The 25,502-nt window shown below is 42.0% G+C and overlaps 1 pseudogene; it reads left to right on the top strand.

The window, feature by feature from the left end:
• The first annotated feature begins 18,188 nt into the window (after positions 1-18,188).
• LOC136398012 (solute carrier family 38 member 6-like) lies at positions 18,189-20,095 on the top strand (annotated as a pseudogene).
• Positions 20,096-25,502: the final 5,407 nt, after the last annotated feature.

Here is a 25,502-nt window from a genome sequence, read left to right as displayed (position 1 = left end):
TTCCTCGTCGTATGGGGTGCGGCAGAGGTTTGAGCAAAAATTTAAATGTTAACTTTGTATGCTGATTTTAGAAAGCATTATACTTCCGTTGTTTTATTCCACAATATTTATGGAATATTTTCCACCTTTAGTATGCCATGTACGGGGGAGTGAGTGAAGAACGAGACAAAAAAGTCCTTGTCTTCAAGTCACTTTTATATCTGTGGGGCAGAATGTGCCTTTCTGCAAATACCAAAAAGACCCAAGTGAGAGAAATGGAGTATTAATAACATCTCATCCACGCTCAGCAACGCCCAAGGTTCAATTATGTGTAGATGCTGAGGAGTCCTACATCTCTGTCTTCAGACACGATCTTGGTCCTGAGCTTGGGATCTGCCTGTCTCAGCACCCACTGAGCCCCTCTAAGCCCGATCTTCCACATCCTGAACTCTCTCAAAAACCATCTTCCTCCTTCCTCCGCCGCTTGGTCCCTTCTTCCACCCACACACCATCCCACGTCCACTCAGGTATCCAGCTCAGCTATTTCCTGGGTAGAACTCCACCCCCTGCATTGGTCTGTGTCCACTGCGCTTTCTCAGGCCTAGCCCTGACTTCTCATTTGCATTATTCCAACACACTTCTCACTGTTCCCCAATCCATTTTCCATACTGCAGCCAGAGAAACATTTCAGACAAACAGATCAGATCATCTCATTAATTAGCTTAAAGTCCTTCAATGACTTCCCACGCCCTTATGAAAAGGTTCAGATTCTTTAGAATGACTTGCAAAGTCCCTCTGTCTTTCTCTCTCCTGTGTATAGCTCTCTTCCACCAGGGTTTTCTTGCTCCTCCTGTACACTCAGCTGCTTGTGTCGCCGGCAAGGCACACACCCCACACTTGGCCGTGGGGTTCTGTTGTTTTGGTGTCCTATTGTGTCCAGGGCAGTGTGATTACAGAATGCAGGCTCTGGGTTCAAATCCTGATTCTATCACTTCCTTAGGTAGGTAACCTGACTTAGCTTAAACCGTGTGAGCATCTGTAAAGTAGAAACGGCAGCGAACTTATTTTACAAGTGTTATGGGTGTTACAAGACATATAACATGCCCACTGTGCATCTTCACGAATGCTGTGACTATCACTGTGACTCTCACACTTCTGGCTCCAGCTTAATGAGGCTCTCTGAGAGGGCCTCACTGAGATGCCCACTGTTTACATGGCTCTCAAATATCCCCTCTGTGCATGCATGCCCCTTTACTGTAATCCTCCATGCTTTCTCCTAGTGTGCAGTAGCCGTGACTGCTGGGGTGTGAGTGCCACAAGTGTGGATGCCAACCTCTTGTATCCTAGGACATTCCCAGTGTTCCATGTAGCACTCATGGGAGGGTTCAGTAAACAAGGAATAAATGTGGAATCCATGGGATAGATGCAGAATTTAGTTAATCTGACTTGACCCTGGAAAGAACTTTCTGACCTTGAGAATTGTGGGACCCCGGCACAGCTGAGCAGGACAGCTCAATGTCTGGAAATGCATTCTGTCATTCTGTACAGTGGGAGAGCTTTAAAAATGTATTTCTTTATCGGTTGTCCAAAATGCTTGTTTTCTAGCCATGTTTCTAACTTAGAGACTATTAGGAGATGTGTCTAAGTGTCTGAAGGGTGGAACCACCTCTTCCGGCCGAGTACAGAGAGATTTAAAGGCGGGCTTGCAGAGCATTGCACACGCCTCACTCTGCCTTGGGAAGGTCCCTTTTAAGGGGCAGTGCTATTTATTCATCTATGCACCTGCGCAGACCTATCACAGGACCAGCCAGCACTCCTCCCTCGAGAATGTTGCCCTGACCCGAGGCTGGGAGACCAGTGCTTGAGGTGGGTGTGACATGAACTCAGGCAGTGATTTGGCTCCTTTAAGAGCACGTACAAACTCCAGGAGTCCTGGGACTCCCACTCCTTCACAGCCAGCAGCGGAGCCCAGCTGTCGGCAGGCCCCACAGGACCTCACTGTGTTTACGCGAACAGTCGAACAGTCGTATGGTAACCTCTCCCAGCTCGTGGGCAGGCGGCAGTTACCTCATCTGCAGTCCAATGACCTCATCCACGTAAAATGTGGCAAGTGCAAGACAGGAGCTGAATGGCCCAGCCTCTCACTCAGAGCCCAGAGAAGCTTTCCTCCACGTGGGCTTAGGGAACCAGCCAGAGAACTGTCCACTTAGTAACTGCTCCCGGCCAAGAGCTGATTCATAAGTCAAGGGGATGTGTTTTCCAGGGGCTGGCGCTGCAGAAACTGAGTGCCCAAACCTGGGACCTGATCTCAGGGAATTTGTGCCCCCTCCCGCCCCCAAAAAGAACCACTGACCCAGGATAAGGCAGAGTCACAATCCTCCCAGCACACCCCCCCCCCCCAGCCACTTAGGCACTTTGAAGATGTGGACACACAAACAGGAAGAGAAATGCACTACAAAAGCAGAGAAAAACACGTGTTCTCTTAACTGGGGGAGGGAATGCATCACTAGATATATATTTTGTAAATGTTTATCACTTTCTTTGAATTATATTTGCTTTCTCCCTCCAAAAAATATTGCATGTGATGACTAGGAATATAAAATAAATTACCTTTGCTATAGGCTGCTGGGTTTATTAGCCCCTTTTAAGCTCTTCACAATATAAAGGACAGGCTGACCTAGAGTGGTCTCCTCCTCTCCTCTCTCAGTAACTGGAGCTCTGCTATTTGTGCATTTAGCAGCTTAACCCTTTGCATTACTCCAGGGCTCTGTGTTCTTTCTGGGATTTTTTGGAGGGAGGATGGCTGGTTTTGGAATGACATTTCAAATTTTAAGGCAGCTGATTTATGTTATCCATATTATGTGGATATTTAAAAAAAAAAAAACAGAGACAAAAACAAGTTTAGGAAATAAAAATGGAACAATACAAAAGTTAAATAGCTTCAGAGGTCCAGAATTTATTTGGATGAAGTCTACATAGTGAAGATCTCGTGTGTGTGTGCTTGCGTGTGTGTGTGTGTGTGTGTGTGTGTGTGTGTGCGCGCGCGCATGCACGCACGTGCGCATGTGGAAGGGATAAGTCCTTTTAATGATCAAATGTTAATAAACATGCAGAGTCATCCCCTGACTATAGGGATACATGGAGATCAATGAGCGATACAGGACCCATTGCTCTTCTCCTTTAAGTGCCTGATGAAACTAGTTATTTAAGGTGGGATCTTAGTCTTCCAGGGAGGGAAGCAAATTCTTGGCTCTAATGAGCCAAGGAGCAGAGGTCATTATTTCGATGGGGTGTTTGCTATTTACTCCCAGTCACACACTTGACAGATTCTTTCTTATTAGTGAGCTTGAAGCAGCACTGGAGACTGTTCAAATCATTTCCCCCAAATCTGGACTCCAGGACACTCCTCCTGCACACAGATGAATGCCTCTGTGAGCAAATTACCTCCCCAGCCTGTCCAGAGTCACCCAGGCTGCTGGCAAGTGGTTTTCTGAGCAAGGTAAGCAGAATGGAGAACCAGAGGCTGTATATTTGAACAGTCACGGGCCTGTGTGTGTCTCTGCCTCCTGCTGCACAGTCCGGAGCAAGATGGTGTAATGTGTGCATTTTACATATCAATGGCAGAGGAGGCTGTTTCCAGATGGCTGTACCTATTTCAATGCCACCTTTTTATGCAGAAGGAAGACTGTGTGACCTCCCTCCAAGTAAATGTGTTTTGTAAGCCCTGGGAATGAATGCTTAAAAAATGGTCCTGGGCTATATTTCATGTCTAGTCCATAGTGTTGTGTGTGTACAGCTGTTCGGGGCTGGCATGTGGTAGCATATTAAAAGGAAGATTACCATTTCCCGTTTTTTCCCCTTCTGAAGGCTTGATATGCATATATGAAACTTGTGAAAAAAATAGGCATAATGAGACAAGCAAGCCAGGTCTCAAGGCACTAGTCGGTGCACATCTGGAGTTTGTAGCATTCTGGAGATAGTTACTTATTCCCAGGAGCCGCCGCCGGGGTGGGAATGGTAGCCCGGTATCCATGGTGAGCTTCCCTATCGCAGTGAGCCAGGTGTGCGCGCATGTTGTTTCTTGGAAGGCTGTCCTCTGAGGGGGTGGGGAGGGGAGAGGACAAGAGAGGAGAGGAGGGAAAAAACAGAAGGGAGGTAATTAGGCGCCACCTTGCCCAGCGGAGCCAGCTCAGGCATCTGAAATCAGGAGTGGGTATTGGACAGGCGCTGGTGGAGTCAGATGCTGTGCACAGAGGTGCCTGCCAACTGCATGCTTGTTTCTATGGGGACAAGACCAGGGAAGGGAGGCCCTGGGGTCAGAAGGGACAGAGATAACAACCTCCAGCAGGATGGGCTTAGGAAGGTCCTTCCTACTTGCCTCCTATGTAGTGTGGTACTGGTTTTGAACCAACAGCCGGAACCTGTGCTGTTTTTACGCCTGCTAGAGACACTGGAAGTGTTTCAAACCTTTCAGGCTGTTATTTGGAGAAACGTTTCATGGGGCAGCATTTTGACTGGATAGCTGTCTGGCTGCTCTCGACATTCCCATTTCATGGGTAGGGAAAGTGAAGAGTGAAGCGCTGTGCGGACCTGCTTTACAGCGACGGGGAAGTTTTCCCAGGAAGAGAGTTTGTTTTAGTTTTATAGATTCATGGGACTCAGGATTTTTTTTTTTTTTTTTTAAGCTGTAAGATTGTGAGGTTCCAGATGCTCTGTGTAAAACAATGCCCCACAGGGAAAAGTCAGGGAGGGGAAGTGTGAGGTCCAGCTTGAGGCCACCCTAAAAAGGGCCATAAACAGCAGCTGCTTCTATTGTGTGTGCCAAGTGCTGCCTGTTAGTTAGGTCTCCTAACTCCTTGTTTCTTTCTCTTAAACCAGATGTGACCAACAGGAGTTTGTCAATTCGTAGGTGGACCCAGATGGTGGGAATCAGGAAAAGGAAGCTGAGGGGAGGGTTGGGGGCGCCTGGCAGCCCAGGCGAGGAAGGCTTTCTACCCTTGCCTGGGTGCTGGGTCTTCCTCCATTTCCACATCTGACCTGCTGTCCTGTCACCCAGCTCTCGAGACTCGGCAGCTGAGGCAAAGTGGAAAACGGGTGCTTTATGTGTTTGATCTTGAAACTCAAATATGGGCATGTGGGGGGCACAGGACACACCTGGGGGGGACAGGCGATGGCAGAAGAGTGTTCACAGGAGCCACAGCGGGGGAACCCCCAGATGGAGGATGGGAAGAGGGTAAACAAACGAACTGCATGCCACTGGGACCACGAAGACCCTGGGTGATGAAACAGGAGTGCACGGCAGGAAAAGACAGAGACGGTTCACTCAGCCATACCTCATGGTGGGCTTCATAAATACCCCATTTGTAGGGAACAGATGACACCCTCAGAGCCATGTTACCTCTAGTTAATTCTGTGTGTTTGTGTGTACCATTTAAGAAACTGTGGGTTGGAGTATTCTTAATTACTACTCTTTCTTTTTCTCTTTTATTTCTCTTTTCCTCTTTCTTTTCCTCAAATACAGAACGTTTTGAGATATAAATCAAAAGAGCTGTCTGTGCCCTGTCCAGATAGCTCAGTTGCTTAGAGCAATGTACCAATACATCAAGGTTACGGGTTCAATCCCCAGTCAGGGCACATATAAGAATCAACCAGTGCATGCATATATGAGTAGAGCAATGGGTTGATGTCTTTCTCTCTCTAAAAATCAATAATAATAATTTTTAAAAGCTGTCTGAAATAAGTTATACCCGAACTAGTACAGCCAAGAGTCAGAGCAGGTCTTGTTCCCACAGTAAATGGCTGTGGCCCAGGTAAATGGACCCAAAAGCCATAGCCTCTTTTTATCTCTTTCTTTCCATGGAGCTGATGAGGGCTTCAACGTTGCTCCCAAAGCTATTTCTGTCATTGTACTTGACAGATACTTCTGAATTACACAGCAGAGGATTCGCATCAACAGCTGGTAGAAATGGGATGGGTGTAGCCATTCTGGAGAGCAATTAAAAAATATTTAGCCACATTGCGTATTTTTATATTCCTAGACATGGCACTCCCGATATATGCCAGAGAAGCTCTTGCATAAGTCCATATGGAAACAAACGTGTGAAGGTGAATTTCATAGCAGTATTTTGCACCCCAGAGAGTTGGAGGCAACATAGGTGTGTGTCGTTTGGGGAATAGACAGGTGAATGTGATAGAAGCGTATGGTGGCATACATGCAGCAAGTGAAGCAATGCATGAACACAGCTCTTTAGAAAGGGTGTTAAATGAAAAAGCAAGAAATAGAATAAGAGCTATTGTATGGTACCATTTTACAATTAGAAAAAGCATGCACATGGGGGTCAAAAATAAAGAGAACAAGGTAAAATTTAAAAAAGGAGAGGTTTTGTATTGACCGATTACAACATTGTGCCATGAACTGAAGGAACAATGAACTCAGCTCTGTACTTGAATTGCTTTGTATAAAAGTTGTCTCTCATTGACCAACCTATCCATAAGATACCACAGTTTCTGTGTTAAGAGGCACTATAGATATGTGTAAATGAATCTATAATATAATAGATTCAAATACTCAATCATCAAATACTCTTTAAACCTATACTTCAGAATTTAAACTGTGCTAGGTGTGGTGGGGCCATGCTATGGTACTGTTCTTGTTGTTATCATGCTGTTTGGAAATTATATGTGAAATAATATGCAATTCAAAATGGCTTATAGTTAAGGCCCAAACTATGTGAGACATATCACATGAATTGCGTGAGATTTTTTTTAAAATAAATTTTTATTAATGTTAATGGGATGACATCAATAAATCAGGGTACATATACTCAAAGAGAACATGTCTAGGTTATCTTGTCATTAAATTATGTTGCATACCCCTCGCCCAGAGTCAGATTGTCCTCCGTCACCCTCTATCTAGTTCTCTGTGCCCCTCCCCCTCCCCCTAACTCTCTCCCTCCTTCCCTCCTGCGTCCTCCCTCCCCCCACCCCTGGTAACCACCACACTCTTGTCCATGTCTCTTAGTCTCATTTTTATGTTCCACCAATGTATGGAATCATGTAGTTCTTGTTTTTACAACAACAAAAAAGATAGTTGGTGAGGACAAAAGTAATCAGGAAAATTGTAACGGAGGAAGATGCTCTGCACTGAGACATGAAGCATGGAACCGTGACTGGAACAGCCAGACCCCACAGAAGGGGGCAGGTTGGAGGTGTGGAGGAAGTGAAATGCAGGACACACTTACCTGGTCACCGGTGTGGCATTCATTTCCTGCGAACTGTGCTTTCCCTCCCTTAGCTCTGATGTCCCCTCGGAATCCTTGGGAAGCTGTTTTGTACAACCTCTGAAAACCTGTCCTGAGCCTGCTCAGGGCATGCCTGAGAGTGGGATATGGGATTTGGCCAGGAAGATGCGTCTACCACTAACACATGAATTTCCTTTCACTTTATTTTTCCTCTTATACTTGGGGCTGCCTCCCAGCTTTGCCTCCTTCCATAGGATAATGCAGAAGAGTTGCCATTTAAAGTGTCAATTCTCCATTGACAATATCTGATAGAACATTCTCATGTCACATACTTGTGGACAGACCTCCAATGACCATTTTTCAAGATCTTTTTAAAAATCAAAATTATACTTTAAAGAATCCAACCAATACTGCAATGTTTAAGAAAAATGGGAATCCCAAACCCCATGCCTGCATTTCTTCTTAATCTGAGACCGTCACTTTGAACTATATTGAAAAATTCTATTTAATATAACCATATTGCTACATTTTAATTTTCAATTTTAGGCATTTAGGATTTAAGTTTCTTTCCTCTTCCCTCCTTGACACAATAAACATTTTCCACACCCATCTTCCTAATTATAATCATATAATTTTGTTTAAACAAATATTTAGAGTATGTTACTTGAAGCTGAGCCATGTAATAACAATAATTATTTTTCCTTTTCTAAATAACTTTTTGATCTCTTTGGCTCTTAGCTTTCCAATGAAATAGCCACTAGGCACATGTGGTTACTGAATACTTAAATTGTGGCTAGTATGACTAAGGAGTTAATTTTTTATTTTTTTTAATTTTTTTGTATTTTTCCGAAGTTAGAAGCAGGGAGGCAGAGAGACAGACTCCTGCATGCGCCCAACCGGGATCCACCTGGCAAGCCCATTAGGGGGTGATGCTCTGCCCATTTGGGGCATTGCTGTGTTGCAACTGGAGCCATTCTAGCACCTAAAGCAGAGACCAAGGAGCCATCCTCAGCGCCCAGGACAACTTTTCTCCAATGAAGCCTTGGCTGCAGGAAGAAAAGAGAGAGATAGAGGGAAAGGAGAGGGGGAAGGGTGGAGAAGCAGATGAGCGCTTTTCCTGTGTGCCCTGGTCGGGAATCAAACCCAAGACTTCTACACACCAAGCTGATGCTCTACCACTGAGCCAACTGGCCAAGTAGGAATTAATTTTTTAATATTATTTAATTTTAATTCTCTTACATCTAAACTTAAAAACTGATGGCTCTTGGAAAACTTTTAAGTATGTTTTAAATACCTTTGGTATGTAAATAACCTTTTCAAATGCAAATTAATAAAAACTAAATACTGGCAAAATCAAGTATTTCTGATAAATTTCAGTGTGCAAATTGAGATGTATAAAATTTCAGTGTGCAAATTGAGATAAAGTATACACTTTATCTCAAAGATTTAATATGAAAAAGAATATAAATATCTCATAATTATAAATTAATTTTGTGTAGAAATCATATTTTGGATATATTGGGTCAAAATAAAAAATATTGATATTAGTTAATTAATTTCAACTCTTTGTTTTAAAAATGTTATTACTAATAAATTTAAAATTGCATATGAGGTTCACACTTTGTTTCTATTGTAGAATATTGCTTCATATCATAGTCACTTAGTTTATTTATTTGTCTTTTTTTAATTTTGAAATGAAATTTAATGGGGTGCCTGACCTATGGTGGCACAGTGGATAAAGCGTCGACCTGGAAATACTGAGGTCGCTGGTTCGAAACCCTGGGCTTGCCTGGTCAAGGCACATATGGGAGTTGATGCTTCCAGCTCCTCCCCACCTTCTCTCTGTCTCTCTCTCCTCTCTCTCTTCCTCTCTGTCTCTCTCCCTTTCTCTCTCCTCTCTAAAATGAATAAATAAAATTAAAAAAAAATTAATGGGGTGACATTGATCAATAAGAGTATATAGGTTTCAGGTAAACATTGCTATAGCATTTAAACTGTTGATTGTGTTATGTGCCCATCACCCAAAGTCAAATCATTTTCTGGAACCATATAATTATTTGATTTTCAGTGCATTTATCAACCCCCAATTCTAAGCCAGTCTTCTGGACCTCCTCTTGATATGTGCACCCACATCAGACACTGTCTCTTCATCTTCTGGGGCATCTGTCTTGGAGTTCTCTGATTAGCTCTTGTCTAGACTGGCTATGGTCACTCTGAGATCCTTCTTTCTTCCCCCTTTTTGTTCTGTGTCAAAGCCCGCTTCTTGGGTCTCATATTTTCTTCCTTCTTGGTTCATTCTTTTGTATTATAAAACACACTTTCCCGTCGCTTTCTCAGAAAAAGTGTGTAAAGTATTAATTTTTTCATATATCTTCATTCTACACATCCTTAACTCATAGTTTGTCTGGATACGTAGCCCGTTATGGAGATAATTTTTCAAAATTTTGAAGGCACTGTACCGTTGTGTTTTAACTTCCTGTGTTATGGAGAAGTTCTAAGAGTTTTGATTTCTTTCCATTTGTACATGGCCTCTTTCTCTCTTTCTTTCATTTTCTCTCTTTCTTTCTCTGTCTCTCTCCTTGCAGAGTCTTCTTTGCCTCAATAATGTTGTGAGGTTTCATAATGATGTGACTTGGTGTGGGTCATGCCCTTCAGTTCTGGGAAATTTCCTTAACTTGCTTTTTCGATGACTTCCTTTTCTGCTCTTTCTCTTTGGGACTCTGTTATTTGGATGAAACAGATTATTGGTGGTCTGTACTGACCCTCTAATTTTCTTTTCTTTTCTCTTTTATTTTCCATCTATGTCTTTTACTCTTCTTTCTAAAATTTCCCCACCTTACCTGCCAGCCCTTCGGCTGAGTTATTCACTAATATTATCATAAATTTAATTTCCAAAAGCTCTTTTTCAGTCTTTTTATTTTTAATAGCATCCTGTTCTTGTTTCATAGGGAAAATATCTTCTATAGCTTCTTCTCCAAGGACAGTAAGATTGTTTTGCATTTTAATTTTTTTTTTCACCTCAAAATCTCCTCTATATCCCCTTTCGTCCTGTGTTTAGTCTCTTTCTTTCATGTTAAAGGCTTCCTCAGATGACTAGCAATCCTGGGTTGTTTTCACATGCTTAGGGTGGGCTAGATACTGGGTGGAAGCCATGTGTGTGAGGGGGATGTCCTATCAAAAGGGGATTTCTCTGTAGGGAGACTGCAGGGAGGTCCCACGTAAGCTGCTTTAGGTCTTTCCCCTACAACTGGTCAGAATTCTCAGATGATAAACTGTGTGTCTTTTGCCTATAGGATCATAGCCTGGCTGTCAGCTTTCTGGGAGTGGATTTGGATAAGAGGGCTTGGGATCTCAACATTCAGCAAGTACACATTCTCCAAACTCATCTCTTTCTCCGAGGCTCCCAGGTGCTGTTGGCTGTCTCTGCCTGCTATCTTTTTTCTGTTTAACAAGCTACCCCAAAACTCTGTGGCTTAGAATACCTGTTTTATTTTGCTCATGATATTTAGGGTCAGCAATTTGGCAGCTCAGCTGGTTGGTGTATCTCTGGTCACATGACCTAAGAAGGCAGAGTTGGGATAGAGGGGGTTCACTTCTTTTTTTAAATTTATTTTTATTTTTTTAAATGAATTTTAATGGGCTGACATTGATAAATCAGGGTACATATGTTCAGAGAAAACATCTCCAGGTTATTTTGACATTTGATTATGTTGCATACCCCTCACCCAAAGTCAAATTGTCTACCGTCACCTTCTATCTGGTTTTCTTTGTGCCCCTCCCCCCCCCCCCCAGGGTTCACTTCTATGCTACTTCTCACTCCCAAGGTATGCCCCTCCCCGCCCCACTCCCTCTCCATGGTAGTATCTCAGAGATTTTATGTCTTTTACATGGCTGCTGACCTCCAATGGGCAGGAAACAAAAGTTGCCAGGCCAGCTATGACCAGAGCTGGCACAATGTCACTTCCAGCATATTCAGTTGGTTACAGAAGTCACAAAATCTCCCCAGCTTCTGCCCAGATTCAAGCATGTGAAGAAATAGACTCCTCCTATGGACAGAAGAGGAAAGTCACATTGCACATGAGCATGTGGCTTGGGAGACTCATCATCTTTGGAAATTTTAATCTGCCACACTGCCCACATTAAATACGATTTAAAAATAATTCCAATGAGTGTGACTTTCACCTATAGCGATATTTATCAATTGTTTGCTCTTTATAGCTATTCTCCATAACGGTCTTGCAACATTGGTAAAAAAATCTAAGTTAAACTTTCCTTAAACTTATTCCTTGCTTTTTTGGAATAAGTTTATTTCATAGATAAACATTTGTTCTGAGTATTCAAATATGTCTTATTTCTTTTTGTGTAACAAACCTTTACATATATTCTGTGATTTTCATGTTGTTTTCACTTGCTTTTCCTTTAGAGGAGACCCATATTTGCCCAGTTTAGAAACTTAAGATGGTTTTTTCAGTGAGTGTGCTGATTCCTATTGTCTTAGTCCGAAAGGGGAAATTTTAAGTTTTTATTTATTTGGTAGTTTTATTTTCCTTGCTTAGAGATCTAGCCTGCCAGGGACAGTTAGTAACAAATTACTGGAAATGCACTTTTGTCTCAGGAATTCCTTACTTTGTCAAATAGTTCCTTTGAAGCCTCTTGTGGAGGTGCTGATGGGGCTTCCCCAGATCCCTCTGGGGTGGCCCGTCTGTTCACTGGGCTTTGGTGTAGTTGCCAGACTGCTCTTGTTTGCCCCCACCAACTCTCCTGAAGTCCCACTCTCTTCCAGTGTAAGTTTGAGAATTTCCCAGGTCTCTGGGTGTATTTCACCCATGTACTTCCCACGTGGTGTTTCCTAATCAGTGCTGAGCAGTTCTTGGTACTACTTTGACTCATCTGTTTTCACCTGCACCCACTTGTGTCAACTTTCTCAAAGTTTCTTGCTCACTGATGCTATTCTTCCTTAGTTTACATGAATGTTAGACACTTCCTTTCCTGCTGAATATCACACTGTGCCCCCTTTAGTGGGATTTGGGAAGGGGGGGCATTAAACATGTCAGCTCAAAGTGTCACCTAGAAGTCTTAGTATTACTTTGTCTTTGGTTTTCATCAAATAGGGTTTAATGAGATGTGCTCCAAAGATCAGATTAATCTTGAGTGAAGATTTTCTTTTCTATGGCTAATAAAAGGTGCACACATGACCTATAGCAGTGGCTCTCCATCCTGGCTGCACATCAGGATCACCTGGGGGCCTCAGACAAAATGCTGATGTCTCAGCCACACCTCCAGAAGTTATGATTTGATTGGCTTGGGATGGAGGCCAGTCATTAGTTTTTATAAAAGCTCCCTGGGAAGTTTTGGTACTCAGAGTGCTGAGGACCATGGATCTCAGAGTAATGGGAGCATGTGCTAAGCTCGTGAGTGCCTTTGAAATGGGAGGAAAACAAAGAAAAGGAAACAACAGAAATAGAAAGGAAGACACCATAAGATTGAGAAAAAAAAACATGGGACTTAGTGCCTATGTCCGATGCAAAGGGTCACAGTTGAATGTCTCTATAACCTTATATCACCTCTGTGGGGCCCAGTTTCACTCTGTAACATAGTAATAATAATGCAAGACAAAATTGCATGTCTATAAAAGCAAATGTTTGCTATTTTTTAAAAAAGGAAAGAGAAAAGGTACTGTTAGAAAAGGGAGGGAAAGAATTAGAAAGAAAATAAAAATTTGTAAGATTGAGAACAATTGTATCTCTTTCATTGGCTGCCTGACCTTGGCATGAGTCTAAATCACTTATGTTTTAGTAGTAAGAAACTGCAGGGGACATTTCAGGAAGGAAGTCTAATGGGCCAAACTTTGGGTCTGGATTTTGGATGCTTCCTTAGTTTTGACAGCATTAACAATTCCAGTGATGAGCTCACAGATTCTACCCTCATTAAATTGTTATTCATGTTTCCTGCACATCCTCCCCAAAGACCACCTGCAGTGTAAATTCAGGATTGATGGGCAGGTGGGAAAGCCCTGAAGAAGTCTTACAATATTTTAAATAAAGTTTGTGCAAAGACCTCATGTCTAACAAGAGGCAAAGGAGTCTCCATCATGAGATAGCCGTTAAACTCTCTACTTTGCTTTCTAAGGTTGATGCCATAAATAACACATTCATATATTGAATTAGTATGTGCTCAGTACTATTATTTTTGCAGAAAATACAGATCCTTCTTCTTCTTTCTCTCCTCCCCCATAGTGAATTGAATTATGTACGCCCCAAAATATGTGTCTAAATCCTAACATTTGTGTGTTTTTCTTTTATTTATTTATTTGTTTGTTTGTTTGTTTTATAACAGAGACAGAGAGGGGGTCAGATAGGGACAGACAGGCGGGAAGGGAGAGAGATGAAAAGCATCAGTTCTTCATTGAGGCTCCTTTATTGTTCATTGATTGCTTTCTCATATGTGCCTTGACCAGGAGGCTACAGCAGAGTGAGTGACCTCTTGCTCAAGCCAGTGACCTTGGGCTCAAGCCAGCATCCTTGGGCTTCAAGCTAATGACCTTTAGGCTCAAGCCAGTGACCATGGGATCATGTCTACGATCCCACGCTCAAGCCAGTGATCCCACACTCAAGCTGGTGAGCCCGTGTGGAAGCTGATGAACCTGCACTTAAGCCGGTGACCTCAGGGTTTTGAAACTGGGTCCTCTGTGTCCCAGTTCGACACTCTAGCCACTGGACCACCACCTGGTCAGGCATGGGAGATGTTTTCTCTGACATTAAATAATTCTCCAACTCTTCAACACCAAACCTGGGAGTCTATCAATTCAGTTCAATTCTGATACTAATTACCCAGAATAAGTGTAGACCCCACAGGTTAAGGGCTCATCCCACAAGATTGTTCCCACTTCAGCAGCCAGTTGCAAAAGTTAGGCCATCCATACTTCCTACTGATAATATGTTAATTGAGGGTCTACATAACCCACTCCTTAGTTTTGATAATTGGCTAGAAGTGTTCATAGAACTCAGGAGAACAGTTTCCTTGTGTTTACTGGCTTAGTATAAAGACTACAATTTGTTTTTATTAAGTGAGAGGTAGGGAGGAAGAGACAGACTCCCACAGGTTCCTGTTACTCGGCAACCAAGCTATTTTAGTGCCTGAGGCTGAGAATATAGAGCTATCTTCAGCTTCTGGGGCCAACTTTGCTCAAACCATTTGAACCATGGCTGCAGGAGGGAAAGCAAGAAAGAGAGAGATGGAGGGAGGGGTGGAGAAACTGATGGTTGCCTCTCCTTTGTGCCCTGACCAGGAATCAAATGTGAGACTTCCACAGGCTGGGCCAATGCTCTACTGGCTGAACCAACTGACCAGGAAAGACTATGATTCTGAAATAGCCAGATGGAAGGATGCTCAGGGCAAGCTATGGGACAGTAATGCTGAACTTCCATGCCGCCTCTAGGAGAAACACCTCCCTGGCAACTTGCTGTGTTCACCAACAAGTTGAAGCTCTCTGAATTTCATTGTGTCAGAGTTTTTATAAAGATCAATCTCCAGCTCTCTTATCCTCCCCTTATCAGAGGTTGGTGAGTGGGCTGAAAGTTTTAACTTTCTATTACTAGGTCTTTCTGGTGACCAGCTCTATGCTGAGGCTATCAAGAGGCCCTGTCATTAGCATAGACCTCAGTATGATTGAAAAGGGCTCATTATAAACAATAAAAGATACTGCTATCACGTAGGAAATCACAAGGGTTTCAGAAACTGTACCAAAACTGTGAGGAAGAACTAAATATATTTTTGTATTATGCCACACCTTGGTATCTGTGGATGTGACATCTTTTGAAAATAGGGTTTTGCAGATGTAATTAAGTCAAAGATCTTGAGATTAGATTATTTTGGATTTAGGATAAGTCTTAATGCAATGACTGGTATCTTTATAAGAGACTGGGATGAAGAGATACACAGACACAGAGGGAAGAGGGCCATGTGAACATAGAAGCAGAGGCCCTGGCTTGGTAGTTCAATTGGTTGGAGCATTATCCCGATATACTGAGGTTGTAGGTTTGATCCTTGGTCAAGGCACATATAAGAATCAACCAATGGCCTGACCAGGCAGTGGTGCAGTGGATAGAGCGTCAGACTGGAATGTAGAGGACCCAGGTTCAAGACCCCAAGGTTGCCAGCTTGAATGCAGGCTCATCTGGTCTGAGCAAAGCTCACTAGCTTGGACCCAAGGTTGCTGGCTTGAGCAAGGGGTTACTCGGTTTGCTGAAGGCCCATGGTAAGGCACATGTGAGAAGGCAATCAATGAACAACTAAAGTGTCACAACGAAAAACTGATGATTGATGCTTCTCATCTCTCTTCGTTCCTGGACTCTGTCCCTGTCTATCCCTCTCTCTGACTCTCTCTCTGTCTCTGTAAAAAAACAAAAAGAATCAACCAATGAATGCATAAATAAGTGAAACAACAAATCAGTGTTTCTCTCTCTGAAATCAATCAATCAACCAATCAATCAAAAATAAAAAATAGAGGCAGAGACTACTTGAACTACCATGACAAGAAATGCCCAAAGTGAACAGGAGCTAGAAGAGGCAAGGGTGGATTCAGAACTTTTTGAGGGGCATCACCCTACTGACACCTTGATTTTATACTTCTGGTGTTCAGAACTATGAGAAAATACATTTTTGTTGTTTTAAGCCATGAAGTTTGTGGTAATTTATTATGATAGTGCCAGGAAATCACAACTCCCTTCCCCACACACTCTTCCTCCTTTTTTTCCCCTCCTCTTTTAGCTTAATTTTAAAGTTTAAGAAATTATCCTTTTTCTTGAGAGAGATCTGATTATGCTGAGCAATGAACATAAGTCCTAGCAGAAGATAAATGATATGCAAGTTAAATGACCATACAGGACCACAAGATAGGGAGGCTACAATCCACCAGGCAGTTCAGTGCTAAGTAAAGAGAGCATACGATAAGTACTGGAGGAAAGGGGCTTCTTTGTCCTCAGACTCAGTGTTTCCTTTGATCAAACTTTCCTTGATACTGAGAATTAGTTTTCTCTCTTCATGTCCTGGAAGATGCATCTCTACTTTGGTATCTCATTTCTGATCCTCCTGCTAGACTCTTCTAGGTCTATGTTTTTTCCAGATCATGTTTCCAGACTGTTTTATACTTTGCCTGCCTCTGAAAGGGATTTTTAGAATATATTTGACTTAAAGATGGCAGACAAAGATCACTGGGTTATTTACTTTTTCATAAGAGATCTACATTAATAAAATGTTTTTTCATGTTTGGGAAAAACATGTACTTTGAACTTTTAATTAATAATTATTTTCTCTGTCTTGTTTCTAAATTAAAATTAATCACTTACTGGGTGGTGTCACAGGGGATGGCAGCATCGGAAGTTCCAGGAATCTGACCCTGTACCAAAACAATGATTTAGATGACAGGACTGTCAGCCTGGTTATGGGTTGAAGTAGCTTTTGAAGAAACTTAGAGAGGACTTAATGGTTTTTTAAAGCTTCTCACCTCTTTGGGGAAGCAGACATTTAAAGAACTCTCTCTTATGTTATGGCTGGCTGCAGATATAACAAAACCAAAAGATCAGAGACCACACAAAACAAGGAATACACACATTGCAAAAAAGGCTTGGAAAAGTTACAAATGGTTGGCTTTAGCTTTATACGGACAAGATTAAGCACTCTTTGATCTATAGAGTTGCTGTGACAACACTTAAAATGCCTAGCTCTCAACAACAACAATACAGATATACAAAAAAATTAGCCCTGGCCAGATAGCTAGGTTGGTTAGAGCATCGTCCCAATGTACAAAGGTTGCTGGTTCAATCCTCAGTCAGGGCACCTACAAAAACTGATTGATGTTTTTCTCTCTCTCTCTAAAATCAACAAATACATTTTTTAAAAATCAGAATAATATGGTCCATTCACCGGAAATACTGAACAGAAATCACCTCTGAGGAGTTCTAAACATTGAAATTATTAGTCAAAGATATTAAATCTGCTGTCTTAAATATATTCAATGAGTTAAAAGAAGCTATGGGAAAAAAACAAAAGGAAATCAAGAAAAAACTTTATGAACAAAGTGAGAATATCAACAAAGAGATAGAAATTATTCAAAGGACCCAAAGAGAAATTCTGGAGGTGAAAAGTATGATAACTGAAATGAAAACATCACTAGAGGACTTAAGCAGCAGATTTGAGCAGGCAAAAGAAAAGACCAATAAACTTGAATAAAAGACAACTAAAATTATTCAGTCTGAGAAGCAAAAAGAAATAAGAATGAAGGAAATGAGTAGAGCATAAAGGATATGGTATATGTCATTAAATATAATAATGTACACAGTATAGGATTCCTAGCAGAAGAGAGAAAGAAACTGGAAGAAAAACACTGAATAAATAATCGCTAAAACCTCCCCAAATCTGAAGGAATACATAAATATACATGTCTAAGAAGCTCAATGAACACTGTGAATGACAAATCAAAGAAATCCATACCAAGACACTTGGTAGTCACATTGTTGAAACCCAAAGACGAATAGAAAAATTTGAAAGCAGCAAAAGAAAGTGACTCTTCACATTGAAGGGATCTTCAATAAGATTAACAACTGATTTCTTTTTAGGAACCATGTAGGCCAGAGGGCATTGGGATGACATAAAATCCTGAAAAAAGAAGATCAACTATAAATCAAGTGTTTTAGCCCTGGCTGGATAGCTGTGTTGGTTAGAGTGTCATCCCAATGTACAAAGGTTGTGGGTTTGATCCCCAGTCAGGGCACATACAGGAACAGAATAATGTTTCTCCTTTCTCAAATCAATAAATAAATTAAAAAAAATTTTATACTAGTTCCCTGCCCTGTTGAGGCATAGGAACTGAAAAGGCTTGGACCACAGCTCCACCTATGGCATGAGTAATAACAGGAGGGCAGGGGTAGGAGCTTACAGATGGACCTTGTAGTTGGCCAGTGAGCAGTCATGAAGATGCCCTGGGAGGTCATCAGTGTTGAACTGGGCTGGTACATCTTTTACCAGCAGCTGAGAAGGTAGAGATAGAAGAGTTGAGCCTGTTGCTAAGCAATGAATTTCACAGACAGGGATCCCCAGGTGTTTCATTTGATTTCTCAGTATTTAATTTGGTGAATGCTATTATAAAAAGTGGCATCTTTGGCTTAGCTTATGTTATGGCTCATACTGGTATCCTTGGATTTAGTTTCTTGCTGCTGATACTTGCTGTCCTGGCTTCTTTCTTAGTTCATCTCCTGCTTAGTCTGTGTAGTCAGATAGCTATGACATCTTATGAAGATCTTGGACTCTTTGCAATCGGATTAACTAGAGAGATGGTGATGAAAGGCATCATAATAATTTAGAATGTTGGTGCTATGTCACTTAAATTTTTTTTAATTGATTTTCTAAAGAGAGAAGAAGGGTGTGTGTGAGAGAGAAACACTGATTCATTCCTTTAGTCATTCATGCATTCATTAGTTGACTCTTGCATGTGACTCGACTGGGGATTGAATCCATAACCTCAGTGGATGAGGATGATGCTCCAATAAACTGAGCTACTTGGCCAAGACTGGAGCTATATTATCTTATCTTTGAATTATTAAAACAGAGCTTGATAGTGCTATTTCAGAATTTTTGTCTAGAGACTATAGTGGATCTTGGTATCTCGATGGACAAAACAACTAAAAATCATCTGTGTTTTCATTGTGTTCCGTCTTGTGCTTCTTCCTAAAATAAGGCTATCTTGGCTACATAAGTAGTTTATTATTTTTCTTTACATTGTTCTTTGCTCCTGTGATAATAATATATTTTTAAAGTCCATATCTTGTCCTATGATATTAAATTATATAAAGCAGTACTTCCAGATTTCAAATGCTACAGATGATTGTAAACCAAAGGTCTTTCATTTCTCCAAAAAGAGTGCTTATGCCTTATTAACCATAGCTCTTTCATTTCTCTGCCATACCTCAACATTACCCATATACCGTGAACTTCAAAGCTCTTCAAAGATAAGAATGCAGGATGTAACCATTACAGCAAGTGCTTTACCTTTTCTTATGTATTTTACATCGGCACTCTTTGGGTACCTCATTTTTTTTAGAAAGAGGTGAAGGAAGGAGAGAGAGAGGTAGGAAGAGAGAGAGATAAGCATCAACTCATTGCTTCATTTAGTTATGCATTGATTGCTTCTTATACATGCCTTGACCAGGAATCAGACCAGTGACCTCAGCTCAACCCAGTGACTTTGGTCTTAAGCCTGCAACCTTGAGATTGTGGCAATGACCCCATGCTCAAACTGGTGACCTGCACTCAGTTAAGTCCATTTAGCTGGCACTCAAGCCAACAATATCAGATTTTGAACCGGTGACCATTCCAGGTTGATGCTCTCCACCACGCCATCACTGGTCAGTCTGGAAACCTTATTTTTATGACAAAGTGGCATCTGATATACTGCAAGATTATAGTACATACTTGCCACATGATGTTATTTGCATGCCCATGAAACTATGCATACTGTTTGCCATGCTTTTGACAGTCCCTCTAATCCACTTTCCTGCAAGAAAAGCATTAATAGTGCCATTTTGCTCCAGTTTTTCATTCTCATGGATTCAATATTGTTTTTATTACTCCAGCACTCAGTATTATCATTGTTTTACTTGCAATATGTATTGCTGACACCAGGAATGTGTTTGGTGTAGTTGGTTTCAGCACATCAACACTTTTAACTTTTTCTATTCCCAGGACTGCTTTATCTTAAACTTAGCAGAGAGGATTTCCCCTCATGAAAAAAACTTGGGGCTTTTGTTTTGCTCATCTTTGGAATTTTGGTTGGGAATTTTAGTTTAGTACTTATCAGTTTTAATTGGGTTAATAAATGAAAGCTATATTTTCCCATTTCTTAGGAAGAATAATTTACCTCCATATGCAAAAAGAAGTAATTAGAGAAAGCACCTCAGAGGAATTCTTTTTATATGAGTTAATGTTTTTGTAAACATTATTAACAGAAAAGTGGAACAAAACCAAAGTGAGTAGGGGAAAGTGGAATCTTAGCAGTTTTAATCAAAATAAGAAACAAACTCAAAGATAATATATATATTTGGTACAATTATCTTTGCAGAAGGAGGGGAAACGAAGACAGTAGTTGAGGGATTTCATTACTAGCGCACCTGCTCTACAATACATGTTAAAGGAAGGCTTTCAGGTTGAAATGAATAGACAGTAGATCGAAGCCATAAGAAAAACTAAAGAACACTGGCAAAGGGAACTACATAGAACTTGGACAGCTCTGTTTTCCCTCTCTGTCAAGAGAAGATGTTAAACGAGATAATCCCAAAGATTTTCCCAGCCTGACAATGAACACCAAGGTTTGCTCAGAGTCCTGCTGGGTTGGGCATGCCCTCTGCATCGAGGGGCCTGAGTGACAGAGACATCTTTCTGCTCATTTCCAGTGCAGATGTGCACTCTCTGGGGCTAATTTTAAAAGGGATTGGAAGTATCATATGTCTGGAAGGAACCATGCAAAATGACTTAGTACGAGAACAAGGCCATCTGTAGCAATACTGACCTCCTGTCTGGGTAGAGTTTCAGTTATCCTCAGAGGCAGTATCACTTTGAGTCTATGAGTCAGGTTAGGGCGACATTCAGGTCAAGTAAATAAATAGGAATATGGAGGTCTTCTGTGTGCCGGCCAACGTGCTCAAAGCTTCACACAGGAAAATAAGAGTGAGTCCTGCCTTTATGGAGCCTGCTTAGTACACCTGTCCCAGGTGAGGGAGAATGGTACTTAGAGAGATCAGGTTTTGTGATTGCAATTATGCAAGGAGCAGCATAGCTGGGGCAGGAAGCCAGGTCTGATTTCTAGACCAGAGGATGCTATTAGGCTGCTGTTGGATTAGCCCACGCACCATTTTCCTGGTCCCCAGAAAAGGTGGTTATAAATTTTCTTTTGGAAATAAACTCTGGTCTGGTACACCTGCCTATAAAAAGTTTGTTCTAAACAGTAGCAAGAACATCTCATGTTGAATTCAACATCTACTTCCTGTTGTTCTTTTTAATTGAAAAACACACAGTCCTACCCTTTTCACTTCTGGCCATGGCCTGCGTTCCTCTTTCACCCTGTTGCAGAACACTTGCATTCAGCACCCTGGGGGCAGGATGAGAGGTGGAGGAGGGAGAAGCAGAACTGTAGACCTGAGCCCCACGAGATCTTCAGCGCCCAGGAACGGCACATGTAATAGCAGCAAGGTTTGCAAAGCTTCTACTTTCTTTATATGGAGGTGAAGAACAGGTCTGCTTCCTCTCCTGGGTTTCGGTGAAAACTTCATTGTTTAAAGGACTTGCTTTCCTTTAACCATCACATTAACTCTTCACTAATTTTCATGGGTTTTGGCAGGGACATCTATTATACTTCGATACAGTTTTATACATATTTGAAATCATTGTTTGTCCCTGATGTCATCAGACTAAAGGCCAGAATTTTATGGTCAATAAAATATTAAGTATAGGGACTAATAGTGCTAAATAGTGACCTCTAAAATACCAGGTCCTAATCCTTGTAAACCTAAACCTGTAAATGGTTACCTTATTTAGAAGAAGAGCCTTTGAAAATGTGATTAAATTACAGATCATTAAATGGAGAGATTAACCTGGATTATCCAGTTGAGCTCTAAATGCTATCAAAAGTGCCCACATAAGCCCTAGCTAGGTAGCTCAGTTGGTTAGAGCATCATCCTGATACACCATGGTTATGGGTTTGATCCCTGGTCAGGGTACACACAAGAATCAACCAATGAATGCATAAATAAATGAGACAACAAATCAATATTTTCTTCCTTTTTCTACCCCTTCTTGCTCTCTCTCTCTAAAAAAATCAGTCAACCAATAAGAATTATTTTAGAAAGTATTTATGTATGAGAGAGGCAGAGAGTGATGACACGCACAGAAGAGGAAAGGTCATGTGAAGGCAGAAGCAGAGATTAGAAGGATGTGGCCACAAACAAAAGAATTCTGGCAGGCACCATAAGCTGGAAGAGGCCAAGGAGACACGTCTAGGGCATCTGGAAGGAGGACAGCCCAACGAGCACTTTAATTTCTGTCCAGAGAAGCTGGTGTTAAACCTCTAGAATCCTGAGAGAAGAAATTTCTGTTGTTTAAAGCCACTAATGTTGTGGTTGTTAAAGCAGCCACAGGAAACTAATTCAGGGACAAAAAAGCTTATACTTCTATCCTTAGAGCAGTCTGGCAAAGTCTGGATCTCTTCTCAGAAAAATGGTTTCAAGTCATATAGTAACATACAAAAGATCATGCAGGAATCCAAATGTATTGAAATATGGTTGTTAAAACACAGGAAAACAACTATGTACAGCTTTGAATGAGTTATAGGCAAGCTAGAGCTGATTTTGTTTGCAGAAGACCCCAGCTTGGTGGCTGCTGGTCACACTGCATTGTAGAGCGGCTGGCAGTAAAAAAGGCTGAGATCATGGTTGGCTACAGGGGTCAAATACCCACTGCCGTTTTGAGAAGTGTTGAAAATAGAGCGTTCGAAGGTGTGTCGAGTTGCTGTCACGTAATCATGGAAATATATGGTGTTTTTAGTGATCAAGTGTCCCAGAGACTGCCAGTGTTCTGTGGTTTGTTGCCTGTGCTGGCAATCGGAGGAAATGCTAGCTTTCAGCTTGTAAACCTCAGGGGCAGGACCCCTGGCTTGGAGGGAGAGGCAGCAGGGGCACCAGTAAGTGTGGGTTGCAGGAAGGCTGAGCAGGCCGGGCAGGCTTTGTAAGCACAGCAGCCTGTATAGGACCTGGACCCCTGACTCGGGCCCTCTGAGAGGCAGCAGCTCCCGGGATCTGCCCGGTGATACAGCAGGCACAGCAAATTGGACAGGGTGTCAGGTTGACTATGAAATATGACGGATTAACAGCTGAGGCTGCTGGTGTGACCTGCTTTCAGGCACTTCATTTAGAAGTGATCATATTGCTGGATGCTTCCTATAATTTGCGATGATGCTGATTGTGATAAATCGTGAGTTTCTGGCAAATTTCCCCCACTCCCCCGCCTGTTCCAATGGCTGAACGGAGAAAAATGTGTAATTCTGTGGGAATGTTCAAGCCGCAAATGTGAGCGAGGATCTGGCTGGAACAACAGAATGCTCAGTCAGTGAACAAAGTAATTAAATCAAGCTAATTAAATCACAATAAAAATAATTTTAATTTAATTAATTTCTCTGCACTGATTGAACATTATGTTGCAACCAGGAGGCTTTCTGAACACTAATAGAATTTAGGGGCTGGGACACCGAAGTTGTGGTCACTGTTATGGTACGTGGGTTATTGTTGAGGGAATGAAATTAAATACTTTTAACGAGATGTTGAGATGTTGACTGAGCCACAAATAGCAAATGGTTTTAGAATGGAGATAATGGGGCCTTTTTCATTTCCCAGTTTGGTTTCTGTACTAACCAGGGCAATAAATGTCAAATTTGGAAATAATTTAAAAGGTCTAGATAATGTAGATGGCGTATGATTGCTTTATTGTATTCGAGTTGGTGGGAACACTTAGGTCAGGATCTCAGTAGTGGGCAGGAGTACTAAGGGCATTTAGCCATTATAAATGGGTGTGGGGGCATTTATGCCCAGCCCATGGTACCCAATAAACGCCCTAGAAGCATTAGAATTGGAATCTTATGAGCTCTTCAGTTTATAACCTTCTTTATAACCTTCTTCAGTCAAGGATTAACCAAGTGGCAATGGATTTTTAACAGCAGCATGAAAGATTTGGTGAGATATAGAGAAGGACTTTCTGTCTGGTACGGATATTAACCAAGAACCAGTTACTTCTTGAAAATGTAAACCTGGTTCATCACCCCTCACAACCCTTTCCCTTAGTGCTAAGCAGAGAGCCTTATAGTGGCTGGTACTCAAATATTTGTTATTAAATTTGAATTATTGAGGTTCTCAAGGAATTTATTACTTTAATGCTTGACAATTAGGGTGTATAATCTTTTTTGGGTTGTTCAGACATTGTCTAGTTTATAAACAGGAGGATGCTCACACCAAACGACCTCTCAAAGTCACCTCCCGAGACTAATTTTGTCATGTAAGCAACAGTGGAATTCTGAGTGTGTTTGCAGGCGCCCACATAATTACCAACTGTGATTTTAGAAGAGGCCTGTGCTTTGGATCCTAATATTATTTATCATGCACATTATTTTAATTAATATTTTGTGTATGTGCCAACATTTGAACCAGACCTCATTATGGCTGGTCGGGGCATCGCATTGTTTGTGGAATGGAACTGTTTTCCTGGGTTGCAGCTGGTTTCCCTCCCAGGCAGCCGGGGTGGGCAGGGACCAGAGGCCTCTGCGGCCAGTGATTCTCTGTGCTAGGTGGCTCATCAGCCAGGACCTGTTTCTCCAGCCTAAGGAGTGGGAGTGGGAGGCCCCCAGGGAGGGCTCCAGGCACTGAATGAGGTTCCCCAAGGAGAAGGACTCAGGGGATCAGTGTTTGTGAAGTCAGAATGCTGCGGAACAGGAGTGTTCTTGTGCCTTTGAAGAGCAGATTGGCACCTTTTCTGTTGTCTGTTGTTATGTAATTGGGAACGCGGAGTGAACTCCCTGCTAGCATGATAGATACCCGCAGCCTCAGCTGGCCTGTCAGCTCAGCCCCGCACAGCAGCTGCATGCCCCCGGCTGCCCCTACACTCTGCCTGGCACGGCTGCCCCAGAGGTCAGAGCATGACCTTTCCCAGGAGAAGACTTTTGTCATTCAGGAAGACAGGGTCCCAGCTTACTGGCCAGTTGTGCCCCTGCCTTCTGACCTGGCCCTGGCCCTGGCAGGATTCCCCCTGCCCTCCCTCACAGCGGCATGCCCAGACTCACCTTGGGGAAGGGATGGTGCAGAGCCTGTCCCGCATTTCTCTAGCACCTGATTTTAGAAATAAGTTACCTAGCACCGTGAATTTCCCAGGATTTACTAATGAGGACTACAACCCTAAAATTTCTACCTTTCCCCTCATTCTCCTGGACCCACATAGTCTAATTCTATTTATATCATTTTTTAAGTTATGCTTCAAATAATACCGTCTAACCTTCATGTGAGGTCAAATAGACGCCCAGCAAAGTGCTAAGTGCTTGACCTGTGTCATCGCATTGAGTTCTCCCAGAAACTTGAAGGTGACTTACAGAAATCCAGGACTTTTCTACAAGTCACAGCTAGTCAGTGGCAAAACTGCTCCTGGAATCTAGGTCCTTCTCTCTCTCAGACTCCTCCTCTTCACCACCATCCAGGC

This window comes from Saccopteryx leptura, chromosome 3 (assembly GCF_036850995.1).
Source record: "Saccopteryx leptura isolate mSacLep1 chromosome 3, mSacLep1_pri_phased_curated, whole genome shotgun sequence".
Lineage (NCBI taxonomy): Eukaryota > Metazoa > Chordata > Mammalia > Chiroptera > Emballonuridae > Saccopteryx > Saccopteryx leptura.
This window is presented reverse-complemented; position numbering and strand designations above follow the sequence as displayed.